This window comes from Rhinolophus ferrumequinum, chromosome 26 (assembly GCF_004115265.2).
Source record: "Rhinolophus ferrumequinum isolate MPI-CBG mRhiFer1 chromosome 26, mRhiFer1_v1.p, whole genome shotgun sequence".
NCBI lineage: Eukaryota > Metazoa > Chordata > Mammalia > Chiroptera > Rhinolophidae > Rhinolophus > Rhinolophus ferrumequinum.
Window position 1 is genome coordinate 15677872 of NC_046309.1, and position 16450 is coordinate 15694321.

Consider the following 16450-nt stretch of genomic DNA (forward strand, 5'->3'; position numbering starts at 1 on the left):
TAAAAGCCTGTCCCATGGTCCTTATATTGTGTATGAGGATCCCATGAAAACCTCCATCCAATGTCCAGCATGACCAGTTTGTCTCTAATCTTCCACCCTAGGAACCTTATCTACCAAAACAAAAAACAAAAACAAACAAAACAAGATGAAAAACCAACCAACCGAACAAATGTAAGATCCTAACTATAAGATCTTGGGCAAGTCACTTGACATCTCTCACCTCAGGCTCACCTTCTGTGTAATGGGAATAATAATAATACTCGGAGGTCTGGGATGAAGATTACATGACATAAAGCACATGTGGGGGGCAAGGAAAATGAGTGCGATTTGAAAGGGCTTATGTGAACACATCCTGGCTCCTGTTCATACCATCTTTCTTTTCCTAAGCAAATTAAACTTAGTGAAAGTTCTGAAGTCCACCTTTCCCTTTTCTAAAAATTGGGATAATGGTCTAACTCCAGGTATGTGGTGCTTCTTCCCATCCTCAGTGGTTCCTCATAGCATCTCTACGATACTGTCTGGACATTCTGTTTGTATCCTGGGATGTGGTTTATATGGATCAGAAGTTTTGAATTTCATTTAAAAATGTGAGGTTTTCTCTTATACTCTCATCATTCACCTTGGTCTCCCTTTTCCTCTTAAATTCCTTTTTTATTCTGACAAACTGAGCAATACATGTTTATTGAGGTGGATTTAGAATACACAAAACTCACCAAGAAGAAAGTCAGTTGTAATCCACTACCAAGATATCACCACTATTAATATTTTTCGGTGTAATTGCCCAGTCTTCTTTTCTGAGCAAGCATATTTCATAATAAATGACCAACATTTTCTGATGTCATGACATTTTCCATAATCTTCTTTTATTGGATGCATAAATTTCATCATAGGAATACATTACAATTTATGCAATACTTCACTTGGACACTTAGGTTATCTCAAGTATTCAATATTATAAAGAATCCTACTAAATATTCTTGTATATTAAATTTCGTGAGTGACTCTGGTTTATTTTCTTAAGATAAAACCTTAAAAATGAAATTACTGTATTAAATGGTTTGCATATGATAAGGTTTTTGTTTTTATACACAATACCAAATTGTTCTCTAGAATGCTTCAACCAATTTATATGCTCAATATTATACAAGGGTGCCTGTTCCCTGCATTTTTATCAATGCAAGATATCATTTTAAAGTTCTTGACAATTTGCTAGGCACAAAGACATCTGGTTTTATTTTAATTTGCATTTATTTAATTGCTAATAAGACTGGACCTTTTTTTCCCATTTTTAAATTATTTATTGGGAAGGACTATTTTCAGTTGAATTGACCAACTGAATCCCCTTTTCTCTTTTTTCCCTTTTCATGTTCTTTACCCATTCTTCTTTTGAGATATTGTCTTTTTCTATAAGTTTGTAAGAGCTCTTTATATATTAAGGATAATACTCTAGCGTACACACACACACACACACACACACACACACAAGAATCTCTCATCTATCTCTTAATTTTGTTTGTGGTACTGATTCACTGATTGGCTTAGTCTGGACCACATGTACTACTTCCTTAGATAAAGGAGGAGTCTGCTTTCCCAGAACTATGTGGGTGTCCCAAAGGAAGAAACAGCCGAGAAAGGAGACACATATGAGAAGGCAACTAAGGTAAAAACAGCTTTCAGTATCAAGATCATTCTTTTTAATAGGAAATGACAAATACTCTTGCCATTTGAAAACCCCATTTGTTTTACCACTATTAACATGGTAGAAACTAGAGTGGAAATCATGAAAAGACATGGTCCCTTCCCTACACTGTTTACATTCTAGCTGTTTACATTCAAGTACTAAACTGTTTACATTGAAGCTGTATAGGGACTACGTGGATGCATCACAGTTTCTAAAGGTCCAATCACATGTGGTTGGAACAATTTTCTCCATGGCCAACTGACCTTTAGAGCCTGAATTCCTTCTTTAATACAAGTTCCATCGACCCAGTAGAAATAAGCCACAGCTCCTACTCTTCCCTGAATTTATTCTGGTAAAGCCTCTGTCTCTTGGTTACTTTATTCTCTGGCTACTTATTTGAACCATTCCTTGTCTTTAAAAACATAAAAACAAACAAAAACAAAAAAACAAAAAACCCTCAGGGTCTTACTTGTACCGCTGTGCAATGTCTTTCCCTGGTTTGTGACCCCAGACCTGTGTATATCTTGATCTAAACATGTTCTCAGAGGAGCCCTCCATGAGTCAACTGGAGCTAACTAAGTTGGACCCTGGAGCACTGGAGCTTTACGTCAATCACAACAGTGATGCCGAAGAGGCAGGACACAGTATCATCTGCATACTACACGCCACCAGGCATAATTCAAAATGACCTGCCTAAGGGAAGCCTTTATCCCTCAGACCCCATCTTAGACATCGTTCCTGAGGGTCTTCAAAGCAGTTCTTTTATCCCTTCTTGCATCTTGGCCATGCCTGGTATTATCAACACACACATCCTCTTTCTATTTGCTATTGACTGAACGTTTATGTCCCCTCCCCCCACAAAAAAAATCATATTTTGAAGCTCTTAATTCCCAATGTGATGATATTTGTATGTGGGGCCTTTGGGAGTTAATTAGGTCCTGAGGGTGGAGCCCCCATGAATGGGATTAGTGCCCTTATAAGAGTCACCTGACCGAAGATCTCTCTCTCCCCTCAAACGGATACAGCAAGAAGATGGTTGTCTGCAAACCAGGAAGTGGGCTCTTACCAGACACCAAATCTGCTAGCACCTTGATGGTGAACTTTCTAGCCTCCAGAACTGTGAGAAATACATGTTTTGTTTGTTTGTTTAAATCACCCAGTTTATGGTATTTGTTACAGCCGTTCAGACTGGCTAAGACACCTTTCCTCTCCCCTCTATGACAGTGACTCGGCTTCAGTGGCCAGCACTGGTCTCTTTTTACCCCGTCTTAGGGGTTTTGACCACAGTTTTCCTCTCCTGGTTTAGTCCTGTCTCTGGTATTTTCTACTCTTCTATTCTTCAATAGTGCTCATCCATCCTGCTCTGTTCCCTGCATGGGGCATCACTCTTCTGACTGTGGCCTCCAAATTCCTTTATGACTCGTTCCTACCTTCGGTAGCCACTGGCAGCACTGCCACTCTCAGGACACAAAGTGGACCCCTCATCTGCTGAGTGCAATTGATACTGTCACAGCTACATGAATAAAATTCCATAGGTTCCCTATTCTAAGACCAATTTATTGTATGATGCACAACTATTTAATTACTGTTTTTAGAGCCCTCCCCCAAAACACTACCACAGATCTATGAAACATATCTATTGAAGATGCTTTCCGATTTTAGAACTGCAAACAATGTAAGGGGAACAAAGCCTGTACCTTAGAATGTAAGAAATGCTGCAGTTGAATGGTTGTATTTTTCAGTTAACTATTACCAGTAGACGACTCAGCCCCATTCAGTGGCACTACCACATCTTCATAATTATTCTTACTGTGTATATAAGCAAAAAACAAACAAACCAAAACCCATTAATTGTCTTCAGTACTTTCCCCAGACCCTAGTTGTCTCTGGATGTTAGCCCTCCGGCATTATTTTCACAGGTTAGAGCCCTTCTTTTGAACGAGGCCCTCTTATTTACCCTAACTCCTACCTATTGTACATGGCCTTTCAAAATACAATGTTGCTAGAACACTTCTTGAGCAGTCATATTGATCTTTACCAGATGCTCCTTTTTCTTCATGGAAATCACTGGTTTTATACAAATTTAAATTTTGAGTCATTTTACTCCTGTTGAGCTTTCTTTCCTTGTTCCCGGCCAGAAAGAATAGGTCCATATTTTGTCTTAACTTATTCAAGTCTTCCTTGTGTTAGATTAGCAATTACAGAATTGCCTTCGCTGGCTATTACAAACTCGAGGATGCCGTGGTCACTAATTTTAAGTTGTCTGTCACTTCCACTTCACCAGCACATTTTTCTTAGCTGGTGAGAATTAAGCATAGACTAGTACCTCTTCAATAAGCAATTAGTTTAAATTTAAGTCATGCCAACTTTACTTGATGCTTACTTTTCCGTAGAATGAGTTTGTCAGTAGATTGTTAGAGTTCTCCATTACCCCTAAATGGTGCCCCTGTGCCAGTAATGTTGTCATTTGTATTGGGAAAGCATTATTGATGTTGCCATAACAGAATCACAAGGCATGCTAGAACTAGTTGACCATACATGGCCAGTGGGTTGAGAGCCCGAGCCAGGACTGGGGCAGGGAGGATTCCCAGGGCATGAGCTGTGAATACAAAAGCTGCCTTGGATTAGGGCAGCTGGGCTGTGCAAGACCCAGTGTCTCACACCAAAGTAAAGTTCAGGAAGCTATTAATACTAAACAGTCCAGTATGAAGGGTGAGGCACAAGTGTACCCCAGTTTAAGGGGATCGTGGCAGGAGCAGGGGCCACAGAATACAGCCCTCTGGGGGAAGAGGACTGGTTAGAGATCATCTAAACAAGATGTCAGAGTCATGGTGAAGTAGGCCAGGGTTCAGGACAGGGTCCCACATCTACAGGGAGACTGGTCTACAAGGCAGAATGACCAGAGACTGAAGTGTGAACGTCAACGTGGAAGCCCAGACTTGGACAAGCACAGAAGTGGGAGGCAAAAGAGGAGGGAGCTACAGGTGTCCACGACTCACAGTGGACCTGATTGGAAGGCAGCAAGATGCTGGGCTGGGTCCTAATGATACACTTTCTCCCCAGTCAGCATTGGTAGTGAGGTATTGGGGAGGCTGGAGAGCTAGACCTATAGGTGGAGCTCCTTAGACAATCCAGCAGCTGGTTACTAGGGAAGCAAAGGCAAGAAAACAGGCCAACCTTATAATCGCTCCTGTGACAATGTCACTTCCACTTTCACTTTCATCCAAATCTTCTATCCAAACCAGGCATCAACCCTCAGGTTTGTGGGTTTCCGTTTGTGTTCATAGTTCTTCACTGATTGTATACTTCTTTTGAACAAATTATGTACCTTCATGTTAGTACAACAGCAGCTCCTGTTTACTGATTAGTTACCATGTACCAGGTACCACGCGTGTTGATTTACAGTTTGCCACAACTTCCTTGAGAGGTAGGTATTATTATCACCCTCCTAAAAAGAGAAACTGAAGCTTATATGGTTTATGTAATCAGCCCAAGGTCACACATCTGGGACACAAAAACGCTCAGACTTAAACTTAGTTTTGTCCAACTACTTATCTGTTGCTTAAATGACTGCATTTATACTGATACGTCCAAAGAATTCTCACTGACACCTATCAGCCACTAGATTTTCCATCTATCTCTCTCTCTCTCTCTCTATCTATCTATCTATCTCTCTATCTGTCTTTTCCATCTGTCTACCTATCCATCTTCTATCCTCTTTTATCTCTAACTCCATAACTCAGTACTATACTATAAAAGAAGTAGCTCATTAATAAGTACTGAATGAATTAACGCAGGTGTAAAATGTGGTTAGAACTACTGCCTCCTCTTTTGGTTTGGGTATTTATAAAGTCAAGTAGTTAAGAATTCTTCAGTTTCCTCTATAAAAGTACTACCTTCATGCACATTCATTCATTAAAAGGAGGAAAAAGGGTGAAGTGTTAAATGAATACTGAATTGAGGAGACATACTTTATTTCCAAGTAGGTCAGATGTCGGCAACTGTGTTTCTATGCTCAAACAAATTTGAGAAGTTAAAATCAAGGGCCATATATGAACAGATCGTTTTCTTCAGAAGCCTGAATCTGAAAATCTTTTTCATGACATGATCTTCACATTTGTCTAAATCAGAGGTTGCCCAACTACTGTCTACTGACCAAATCCAGCCTGCCTCCTATTTTTGTATGGCCTATGAGCTAAGAATTCTTTTCCCATTTTTAAATAACTGCAAAGGTCCAAGGAAGACTATTTCATGACGTGAAAGTTATATGAAATGCAAATCTCAGTATCCATAAATAAAGTTTAATTGGAACACAGCCATGCTCATTCATTCACTTATTGTCTATGGCTGCTTTCACAGGACAATGGCAGATTTGAGTAACTGGAACAGAGATTGTGTGGCTCACAAAGTCTAAAATATTTCCCATCTGGCCCTGTACAGAAAAATTTTGCTAACCCCTAGTCTAACTAAATAATACAGAGCATCATAACATTTTAAATATTGTTTAAACTACGGCTATTATTTTAGTTTCTAATTCAAGGACACTACCAAAAGATCGTGACATCTCTTTCGCTATATAGGTTTCCATGTTCTCAGGACAAAGTCCAAACCTTTTCTCCTTTGATATTCTCTCTGTTTTCTCCCAAGGGCAGTAGCACCTTTCTGCAGAAACAGTAACAGACTGAGAAGCTGGTGGTTTCTCTAAGAAGTGATACATCTCTTCCTGCCAAAAGTCATCATCCTTTTTTGATGGGAAACTAGGACTGGGCCTCCTTACAAGTGGTGACAGTGTATTACAGAACTGTAGTGGATTCTCCAGACTCCATCAACTGATTCAAGGTGCTAGGATAGAGTCAGATAGACGAGGAAAAGCAAATTGCTCTTTTTCTCATCACCCAGGACCTGAATAAAGACAAAAATGACTCAGAATGACCAGACACGCAGGTGAATATTACTTATTAAAATGTTTTTGGGAGGCACTTAACATCTAAACAACACGGCACTGTGAGAGCTCAATCAATGTATTAGTTCAAGAGTAAACTCAAGGGAGCAGAACCTCCTTATTTTTCCTAAAATCAAGTTTGGTTTGCGGTAAAATTCAAGGGACTGTGTCTTATTTATTTTTTTTTTTTGAGATGAAAAATATATTGTCTTTCTGTATCTCTGCCTGTCTCTCTTTGTGTCTTTGCCTCTCTCTTCAATTTAACAAAAGTTTAAATGTGTGATCATTTATTATATGTGAGGCCCAGGGCAAACCCTGAGGGTATAAAAGTTAAGTAAAATAATCCCAGCTCACAAGAAATTTAGGGTTTATGAGAGAAACAAATTATAGTGATCTTCCTGGACCTTTTGGCAGCATTTAACATGAATTGATCCTCTTTAACGTATTCTTCTCTTGGTTTCTTTGGCCCCATAATCTCCTGGTTTTATTTTTCTGGTTTCTGATTCTGGGTCTTCATTGCCAGCTTTTTCTTTTTTTATCCAGTCTCTACGTGATCAGAGTGGAGCCCTGAGCCTGCCTTTCATTTCATTCTATCTACCCTCCTTAAGCAACCTTCTTCCAAATTTATAAATCCAGTTCCAGCATCTCTTCTGACTTCAGAACCCCCATATCACAGGTCTGCAGCAGACATCACCCCTTTTCGTAATCTTCTCCAGAATTCTGTGACTGTTCCAGGATTCGCCATCTTGGTGATTGACACCAGTACTCATGGATCTGATCTTGGAAGAACTCTCAAGGCAACCACGGCACTACCTCCTCCTCCATCACCCACCATTTCCATTCCATCAAGTTCTTTAAAATAACACTTGACTCTGATCATTTGTCTTCCTGTGCATGCCACGACCTTAGTCCAGGAAACATATCATCTCCGACATGAATCATTGACATACCTTTCCAACTGGTTTCCCCACATCAGCTCTGGCCCTGCTCTGTTTTATCTTCTCACAGATAATGTTTTCCAGAGTAACAAGAGCAAAAAAGGAAAGAGTCGTTAAGAAGAAACACAATGCTAGCAAAACACACGTTGTTCTTCATCGTATTATTATTTTTTTATGTAGCAACGTATCGTGCAGATCTTTCACATCAGTACGTCTTACATTGCCTCATAATTTTTAAACAGCAGCCTACCTTTCACTTGTATAACTGTGCCATACTTCATTTAACCACTTGTCTATCGATGGACATGTAGGTTGTTTTCAGTCTTTAACATGAATAATGCTTAAGTGAAGAGGCTAGAAGAATCATTCTTCAATGTATGTGTGAACATATCTATCGGAAAAATATGTAACAGTGGAATTGCTAGGCCAAAGGCTTTGTACATTTAAAAATTTGATCAATGCTTCCTAGTTGGCTGCCACAGTGGTACCAACTTTCTCTCCTACTGACAATGTTTGCCCTCACCCCAGCCAGGTGAACAAAGCATGCTATTAAACTTTTTGATTTGTGTCAACCTGCTATGTAAAAAATACATCTCATTACAGTTGTAATTTGCATCTCTCTTTTATGAGGAAGGGTGAGCATTTATATATATATTTAAAGATCCATTTGTGTTTCCTTGACTGCAATCTGTATATCACACCCTTTGCCCCATCTCCCAGGGTTTTTGATGTTTTTCTTATGGATTTATAGGAGTGCTTTGATTTCTTCTTAAATAATCTAATGTCTAGGTTCTCTCAGGTATCCTAGTATTTTGTAAAAGTCACATTTTAGCCATTTCCCCCCCTAATAATAAGTAACCATCAAATGTAACTGGATTACAGGGGAGCTGACATGAAGAGCTTACGTGCAGGGGATATGCCTTAACTTGCAGAAGTCCTGACTTTCTGATAAAAGCTTAACAAAATTGCCTTATATCTATACTATTTCATTTAATTGTTCTGACAGCCCTGTGAGACATGTATTACCAATTACTAATCCCAAGTGAACGTCAGAGAATGTGGATGTCCATTGTCACACAGCTAGTCAGTCTTCCACTTCTGGAATCTTAAAAGCCTAGTAATCCATCATCACTGGCCATTCCTCAACCACACCAGGCTCTGATCCTTGATGCCTCTAATTTCTAATAATCTGTCGCTCCTCTCTTTTTCCTTCTATAAACATCCAATGAACATTTTAAAGTGCCCACTATGTGCTAGGAATCCTCACAGGGTTTAACCTTTAGAGGGGGTTCTCAACCATAAGCAATAAAAACAAATAGTAATAAATAAAGTTTCACTACTATGAAAAAAAAATACATAGGATGGTTGGGAGGTGGACAGAGAAGGATACTTCAGTGCGGACTGTTGGTAAGGTGATATTTAAACAGAAATTGGAATGACCAAAAGAGTATTCCGGGAAAAGGAAATACCTGGGGCAAGTCCTTTAAAACAAGAACAAATCCAATGTGTTTGAAGAATAGAAAAATAACAAAACAAAAAACCAATGTGATTGGAGTCGGGCGAGCATGGCTGGAGACGAGACGGAAGTGGTGGTTGGGGATACCACATAGCGCGTTGTAGGCCAGCAAAGGAGTCTGGACTTTATTCCAAGTGCAATCAGAAGACCTGGGAGGATTCTAAGAAGAGAAGTGATCTGATCTGATCTGGGTTTTATGATTTACGTCACGCTGGCTGTGCTGTGGAGAATAGGAGCCACAGTGGACTCAAAAAACAAACAAATAAAAAATCCAACCAATCAGAAAGCTACTGAAGGATCCCAAAAGATGGTGCTTGCATTCAGGTAGTCGCAGTGGAGATAGAAAGAGACAGACTGTGAAAATGTTTTGGAGATAGGGTTGACCTAAATTCCTCATGGATTGGAGGGGAGAACTGAGAAAAAGAGAGGACTCATGCATGTCTGCATGGTGTTTGGCTTGAGCAATTTGTGGATGGTGACACCATTGAACTGAAGGAGAAGGCTGAAAGAGGCAAGAATTTTGTACTACTGGATTATTTCCTTCTTGCCCTAAGAAGCCTTAACAGGCCACGACTTTACTCTCTTCCCAATACCTTTATTTTCCTTCCCTACGTGCCCTTTAGTCCTTATCCAAAAGCACTTCCTCTGTTTACCTCCTCTCCTCCCATCCACCCTCAGTGCACCGCAGTGGGGTTACTAACCGCATTATCCCCGTCAACTCTCTCTTGCCAAACACAACAATGACCTCCTTGTTGCTAAGTGCAAGAACTTGCAGTCCTCAGTTTTTCTTGACCTTTCTCTAGCATTTAATACCGTTGACAATTCCTCCCTTGGCTTCTCTGAACCGACACGTTCCTGGTGCTGTTACCTCTCAGGATGTTTCTTTCCTCACCTTATAAACGTGGGCAGTTTCATAAGGTTCCGGAGGAGGTCCTCTCCTCTTCCTGTGCCTTAGCTCTTCTCTTGGGGGTTTCATCTGCTTCCAGAAACTATCACTTATTCTGATGGCTCCAGCATAGATGTCTCACCTGAGTCCTAGACTCCCCTGTTCAATTAGGGAGTAGGAGGCTTCCCTTTGATATCCCACAGACACTTCAAACTCAACATGTTTCAAACGAAACTAATTAGCTTCCCTCCTCAACCTACGTTTCCCCCTGAAGCCTCCATCTAGGCAGAGGGTACCACTATGCTCCCATTTCCCTGAGCCATAAGTCTCTTCCTAGTCCTTAATACAGGGATGATCAATGATAAAATTCAGTTGGTTCTATATCTTTACTATTTCTTGAATTGTCCTTCTCTTTCCATGTCCATTCTTGCTGCCTTAGCTTAGATGTCCATCATTTCTTTCCTGTACTGCTCACCTCCTAACCAGTCTCCCTGCTTGCTGTGTTACACTAATAAATTCTCCCAACTGGAGTGATCTTTCTAAAATGGACATGCTCCTTAAAGTTCATCAGTGGTTTTTCATCGGCCGTAGGCTAAATGGAAACTTCTTAGGAAAATATACAAGACCTTTCATAATGCAAGAGTTTGCTGATCTTTCTGGGTGTATCCTTCAGGACTCCTGCCATGCATTCATCCAATGTACTTACTGAGAATCTGCTGCTTTGCTGGGCACTGCCCTTCAGCCCCTGGGCACACCTTCTTACCACCAGGATTTTACACATAGTGCTTTCTTTGCCTGGAATACCTTTCTTTTTAATTTGCCCACTTGTCTGGATTATTTCTCCTTTTCCTTCAGAACTCCTCTCCAAATTCCCCTTCTATGGTTAGGGACCCCGACTGTGCTCCTTCAGGGTTAGGTATCCATCCCTCAAGTGAGATCCCCTGTTGATATCATCTCCCAATTGTGTGAGCAGCTGTGTACTCGTCTGTCTCCTCATTATACTCTCAGGTCCTTTGGAGTCAACTGTCTTATTCATCTTTGTATTCGCAGTGACTAGTACAGTACCTGACACAGAGCAGACACTCAATAATGAATAAAGTGGCAGAGTTGGGTTTCAAAGTCAGGTCTTTTCTCTCTGGCACCAATCTCACATTTCTCCATGCTACTTCTTAACATCTTGAATCTGAAAACTTCACAAATCTGTGCTAGGTGTATTTTTGCCTGACACTAATTAAAAAACAGGCAAAAAGATTATTTAGCTCCATGAGGATTCAGTTGATTATTTATTTCTTGTTAGCCCTTCCTCATCATTCCATCGTTTTGCTAATCAAAGTCCTTTGAATTAATTAAATCTAAAATGTCTGAAAGGCTTTTCTGTACACTTTTATCTCCTTTCTACCCCTCCTGTTGCTTCTACAACACTACCACACAAGCAGAGAGTAAGTATATTAAGAGTAAGGTCGATTTCATTTGATTATCTGGCATCTGACACTAAAAAGTGATGTATCAAACAGCAAATAATTTCCCACTACGATTTCCTCCAAGGTCTCTATGGGTAGTTATTAAAGTTTCAACTGGCAAAATTTAACATTGCAAAATCCAACTAAAATTGAAATTTTTATGTAGTGAGTTCAGTATAATCACAGAATTTTGTAAATGGAAGGAACCCTAGACATCTTTTAGTCCAGCACTTTTGTTAAACTTCCATGAGGAAACTGACAGAAGACCTGTAATGGTTCACCCAAGGTCATCTAGTCCATAGGAGAAGTGGGAGCAGACTTCCTAACTTTCACTCAGCTGACCTTTCCTCAATGCTCTATTCACCCTATTATTTTCCATCTAAACAAATTACATCAGAACCCACCAAACGGTTTACATAGTGCTTATCTTTACGATATTGCCTTTGTGATATCCTTGTTATAGAGGAAGGAACTGAAGAAAAAAAAAAGCAAGGGATATAGGGGATTGGTAAAAGAGACAATTAGTACACAAAGTGATGGGATCCCACTTGTAGCGTAGCTTTGTGATCACATTATTTTCAGAGTACCCCAGTGTCAACCCAAGCTTATTTCTGCTCCTGGGGCCTGGATTCTATTCAGTTCTATGCCTTATTTGGTCTAAATGATTTCCCCAGCTTCAATGTGTATTTTTTTGAGACTCATTTTAGAAATATCATCTTTAAATCTACTCCCTACTTGAGTTTGTTTTACTTCTAATGCAGAGGAATGAAGATTCTGGATAAAGGAAAATAAAGACGGTGGATTTTTCTAGGCTTTACATTTCAATAATGGTTTTCTCAAATGGCAACTGGCAGTCAGTCTACTTTATTCCTCAAATGATGAGTTTTCCATGGGGAATTAGAATTTAATTGGGCTAATTTGTTTTCACGGAAAGCACAGATTTCTTTCCAAGAGAATCAGTTTGATAATGGTGTACCAGCTAGTGCTATGAGACCAAATATAAACCACTTCTGAGAAACAGGAAGTGAACCTGACTGGTCTAGTGTGTGTGTCCCTGGCAGTGACGCAAATGCAGAAATCAAATTAGGAAAACAAGATATGTGGGTGTGAGGCAATCGATAATAATCCAGGATGCTACAACACAAGCAAGAACACTTTTAACCAAATGCTATTCATTTTAATAACACCCAGAGAAGTTTGATTTTCATGTAACATGCTAGTGATTAGAGAGCAGGATGAGCCTGAGTTCCCTAGCAACAGCATGTGCTTTTGAGACAGTCATTAGCCTTTTCAGTGAATCCCACCAACCCCCTACTTCTAAATGTACGACTGACATTACAAAATTATTATATATACATATGTGTGTGTGTGTGTGTGTGTGTGTGTGTGTTTCAGAAAGTGCTTTAAAATTTCCAAGAGTGAAATGGAAAGGAATGATAGTAATAAAAAAGGTTGCCCTGAGAAATTGCACTCAGGTAAAATAAGTAATGTTCACCTGTGCCCCGCTGGTCCCTGCATTCACTGCTGTTAGTTCTGTGTCTCTGATTCCCCTGTGGTAAAAGGCAGAGCACGTGAAATTGTTCAGTGTAAGGCAGTCCCCTCATCCAACGTGAATGATGGTCTGAAAGTGGGGTGAATAGTGGAGTCCGCAGTTTGTGTAGGGTGGAGGCTAACGGGGATAGGGTGGGAGGGAATGAATATAAACGCATCGTTTTCTTTCTTCTTTAAGCAGAATAAATCACCCTGGTTGAAAGAGCTTGGGGAAGGAGGGTGGTGAGGGGAATGAAGCTATTTTTCCTATTGATTGTTTAATTGCTCCAGTGGCTGTTTGTCTGAGGCCACTGGCCAAGAGCATTATTTTCGAGGCTAAAGTGCGGCTGGGCAGGTTTCCATACCCTTCCCTAGTTTTAAACAAGACAATCCATAAAGCGCAACCAGGCTGTAGGGATATGGTCTGTTGCCTTTTCCTACCCAGCTGCACCCTAAAGCTCCACGGCTGATGGGATGACGGGTCTCAAACCCTGAATCATTTGCCTCTAGCTCTGTCCTGGGTTTGGGATGCACAACTCCTCTGTGTAGCTTGGGTCAACTGCGGGGCGTTATTTGAATGGTAATTATTGCTGCGTTTGGCTGGTCATCCTTATTATGGCCTGGGTCCCTTTCAACCGGACACTGGGCTCCTTCAGTTTGGCCGGGTGACTCCTGGTTCTCCCCGCCTCCCCTCCTAACCCCCCTGCGCGCTGCCTTCCCAAGGCGACCACCTGCGCAGCCCCACTTACCATCTGCCCCGCGGGGAGGGCCCCCCGGGGTAGCGGAGCCCTCCCTGCTCCCGGGCGGCTCCGGGGGAGCTCGGTGTTTGCCTCCAGCCCTTCGCTACCGGAGAGATCAGGTTCCTCCCCTCCTCCCCCTCCAGCTCCGGCCGCCGCTGCCGCCTCCTTGCATGACACAGCAGAACCGCAGCTGCTGCAGCAAGTCCCAACCATCCGCCCAGGAAGCGCCGCAACCCGGGCTTGGGAGGGGCGGAGGGGGCCAGCCGGGGGCCACCGCCGACGGGGTTTCTTGCCCCCACACTCCTTTCTCCGCCCCGGGGCACGGGCACAGAATCATGCTAAAGCCGACCAGGCCGAGCCATTGAGGAACGCAGGGGTTTGGCGTCAGAAGGGATGGGACCAGAGACAAGGGTGTGAAGGAGACCCCAGTTGGGGTAGGACATTGCAGGTCAAGAAGGGGAAGAAGAGGACAAGAAGTCAAGGGCCGGGCTGTGGAGGAGAATAAAGGAGGTCAATGAGAGGTAAGGGGGTAGAGTTGCTGAGGAGGAAGCCGAGCTGTGAAAAGGGTGGGGGGTGGGGGTGAACTGCAGGGGAAGGAAGACTGGGAGGGAGTATTTCGGGGAGGCCTGAGCTAAGGACCCAGGCAGCGTGGGGGCTGAATTGGGAGGCTAGGGCAGAAAAGGGGCAAGAGGTGGAAGAATTTCGCATGAGACAGGAAGGTAAGTATTGGGGGACATATTATGGAATTAGAAGGGATGTAGTGGAACTCATTCATCATGGCTGATGAGGTAAACTGATGAGGTGGAAAGAGATACAGGCAAGGGAAAGCCGAAAGAAAGGATGATCACCCACCCCACTCGTCAGTCTCCTGCGAAGTTTCTCATAATTCTGCCAGTCCCAACAGGGAGTTTTCCTTACAAAGGGGAAAGCGTGAACTAAAACACAGGGATAGCTATTTAGCTTAGATTTACAGGGTAAAATCTCCATGGTCCACACAAACTTTCAGGCAGAGATTTGGGATTTAAGTTGTCAGCCCATTAAAGCGGTCGTGATTCAATCCCGAAGCCACTCAAAACCGATGTTAGCCTGTCCGCCCATCACTGGATTTCAATAAGTCTGTCAAAGTGTTAAATACTTGAGTTAAATGCTAAATATGACAAAAATTACCAGTTCCAAATACAAAGATGCACATGCTTTTCTCTCTCGCCATATACACACATGTAGCTATAATTTCTAGGGTCTGGCACGTAAAGTTTGATTAAGGGGAAACTGTGTTTTTCTGATTGTCTTATTTCCCACCAATCATCCTCGATGCATTTTACAGCAGACCAGCTGCTGCTCACCATTTGAAGGAATGTGGTCAGAAAGTAATGCAAAAGTGCCACTTGGGTTTTGCCTGTACCTTCCAGGTCACATCTTCGTACCTCACTTCCTGACACAAACAAGTTTTCACTGTTGTCAGCAACAAAGCCCTGATGTAGAGGCGGAAGAGAAAAAACTGCATCGCATTTTGTCTCCTGCAAGCATCATCCACAGCTACCAGAGGAATGTAATTCCAGAAAAGTTTCAAAGCGGGCGGTGATGGTAATTATGTCTCAAATGGCTGAGTCTATGTGTCAGTATTGTTTTGTCATTTCTGTTGTCTACCCAAGAGCTAGCTGCCTGAACTCGCAGAGGGACAAATCCGGTTTTTCTTTTTTGACTTGGTAAAATTGAATCAGACCTGACAGAGAAGTCATTGCTCTTGGGGAAAAGAAAGTAGGAGCCACGAAATGTCATTTTAACAGAGCGTGGGTTTGGTGACTGTGGGAAAGGACTTAAGGACGCGCCTTCTGTTCGGGTTCCTATGTAATGAGCAAAGGCTACACGCACGCACAGACGCCACGGCTCCCGGATGCTGCGACTCGCTGATCGGGGTTTCGGTAGCGCCGGGAGCCCCTCCGGGGATGCTGCGAAGGACTCTCGGCGGGTGGTGGTGAGAAAGCTGCGGCCGACGCCGCCAGTCCTGCTGTTGTTGCTGCAGTCACGTGGGAGCCCCTTTAAGTTTCCATAGAGAGGCCTCTCCGGTGTCACATGATGGACATGATATAATGAAACAACATTGTGGAGAGGAAAGCATTAGGGGAGCCCACGGCTACGAAAACAAGTGAGTGAGAAGAGGTGGGAGGAAGAGAAACTACGCCACCTCCCTTGCAGCGGAGCCGGCGAGGAGAAGGGGGCCACACCAGGGGGGGGTGAGGGGGGGCAGGGAGACCCCGTCCTCAGCTCCGGCCGGGGGACCCCGCGGCCCACCGCGGAGAGAACAACTTTTAGCCGGCAGCCTCGGCCAGCCCTGCACCTGTCTGCGGAGCCTCCATCGCTCCCTGTGATCATCAAAGGGAAATTCTAGAAGAATATGCTCTACAAATATCCATGCGCATCGTTTTCCCCCGTACGTCTCGCTCCGGAGGAAGGGAAGAGAAAGGGATTTTAGCAGCGGCGTGTGTTCAGCGGTAAGGTAAGTTGCGGAGGGTGGGGAAAGCCGGCCGGACCACACCAGCAGGACCTCGGGATGGGCATTCTGTCCTCGGTTTAGACCTCCGGGGGGAACGAGGCGTCCTCGCGCTGCTGGCCAGGCGGTTGGGTCCGGTGGTCCAGCAGAAACCTTTCCACTGTGGACTCTGTTATTTCCTCTTTCGCACGCACCGCGGTCCCACCCTCGGGCTCCCTGGGGCTCACGCCTGCCCCCGGGAGGGGGCCACAGGTCGCAGCCGGGAT

At 42.9% G+C, this 16450-nt stretch overlaps 1 long non-coding RNA gene across 1 annotated transcript in view; it reads left to right on the forward strand.

Annotated features, from left to right (window-relative positions):
* Window positions 1-14086: 14086 nt before the first annotated feature.
* The window catches only part of LOC117018315 (uncharacterized), a 166646-nt gene continuing 164282 nt past the window's right edge, over window positions 14087-16450 (forward strand). The window contains exons 1-2 of the long non-coding RNA XR_004422213.1: window positions 14087-14214; window positions 15103-16190. This is a non-coding gene — a long non-coding RNA (uncharacterized LOC117018315). The remainder of the gene's footprint in view (window positions 14215-15102; window positions 16191-16450) is intronic.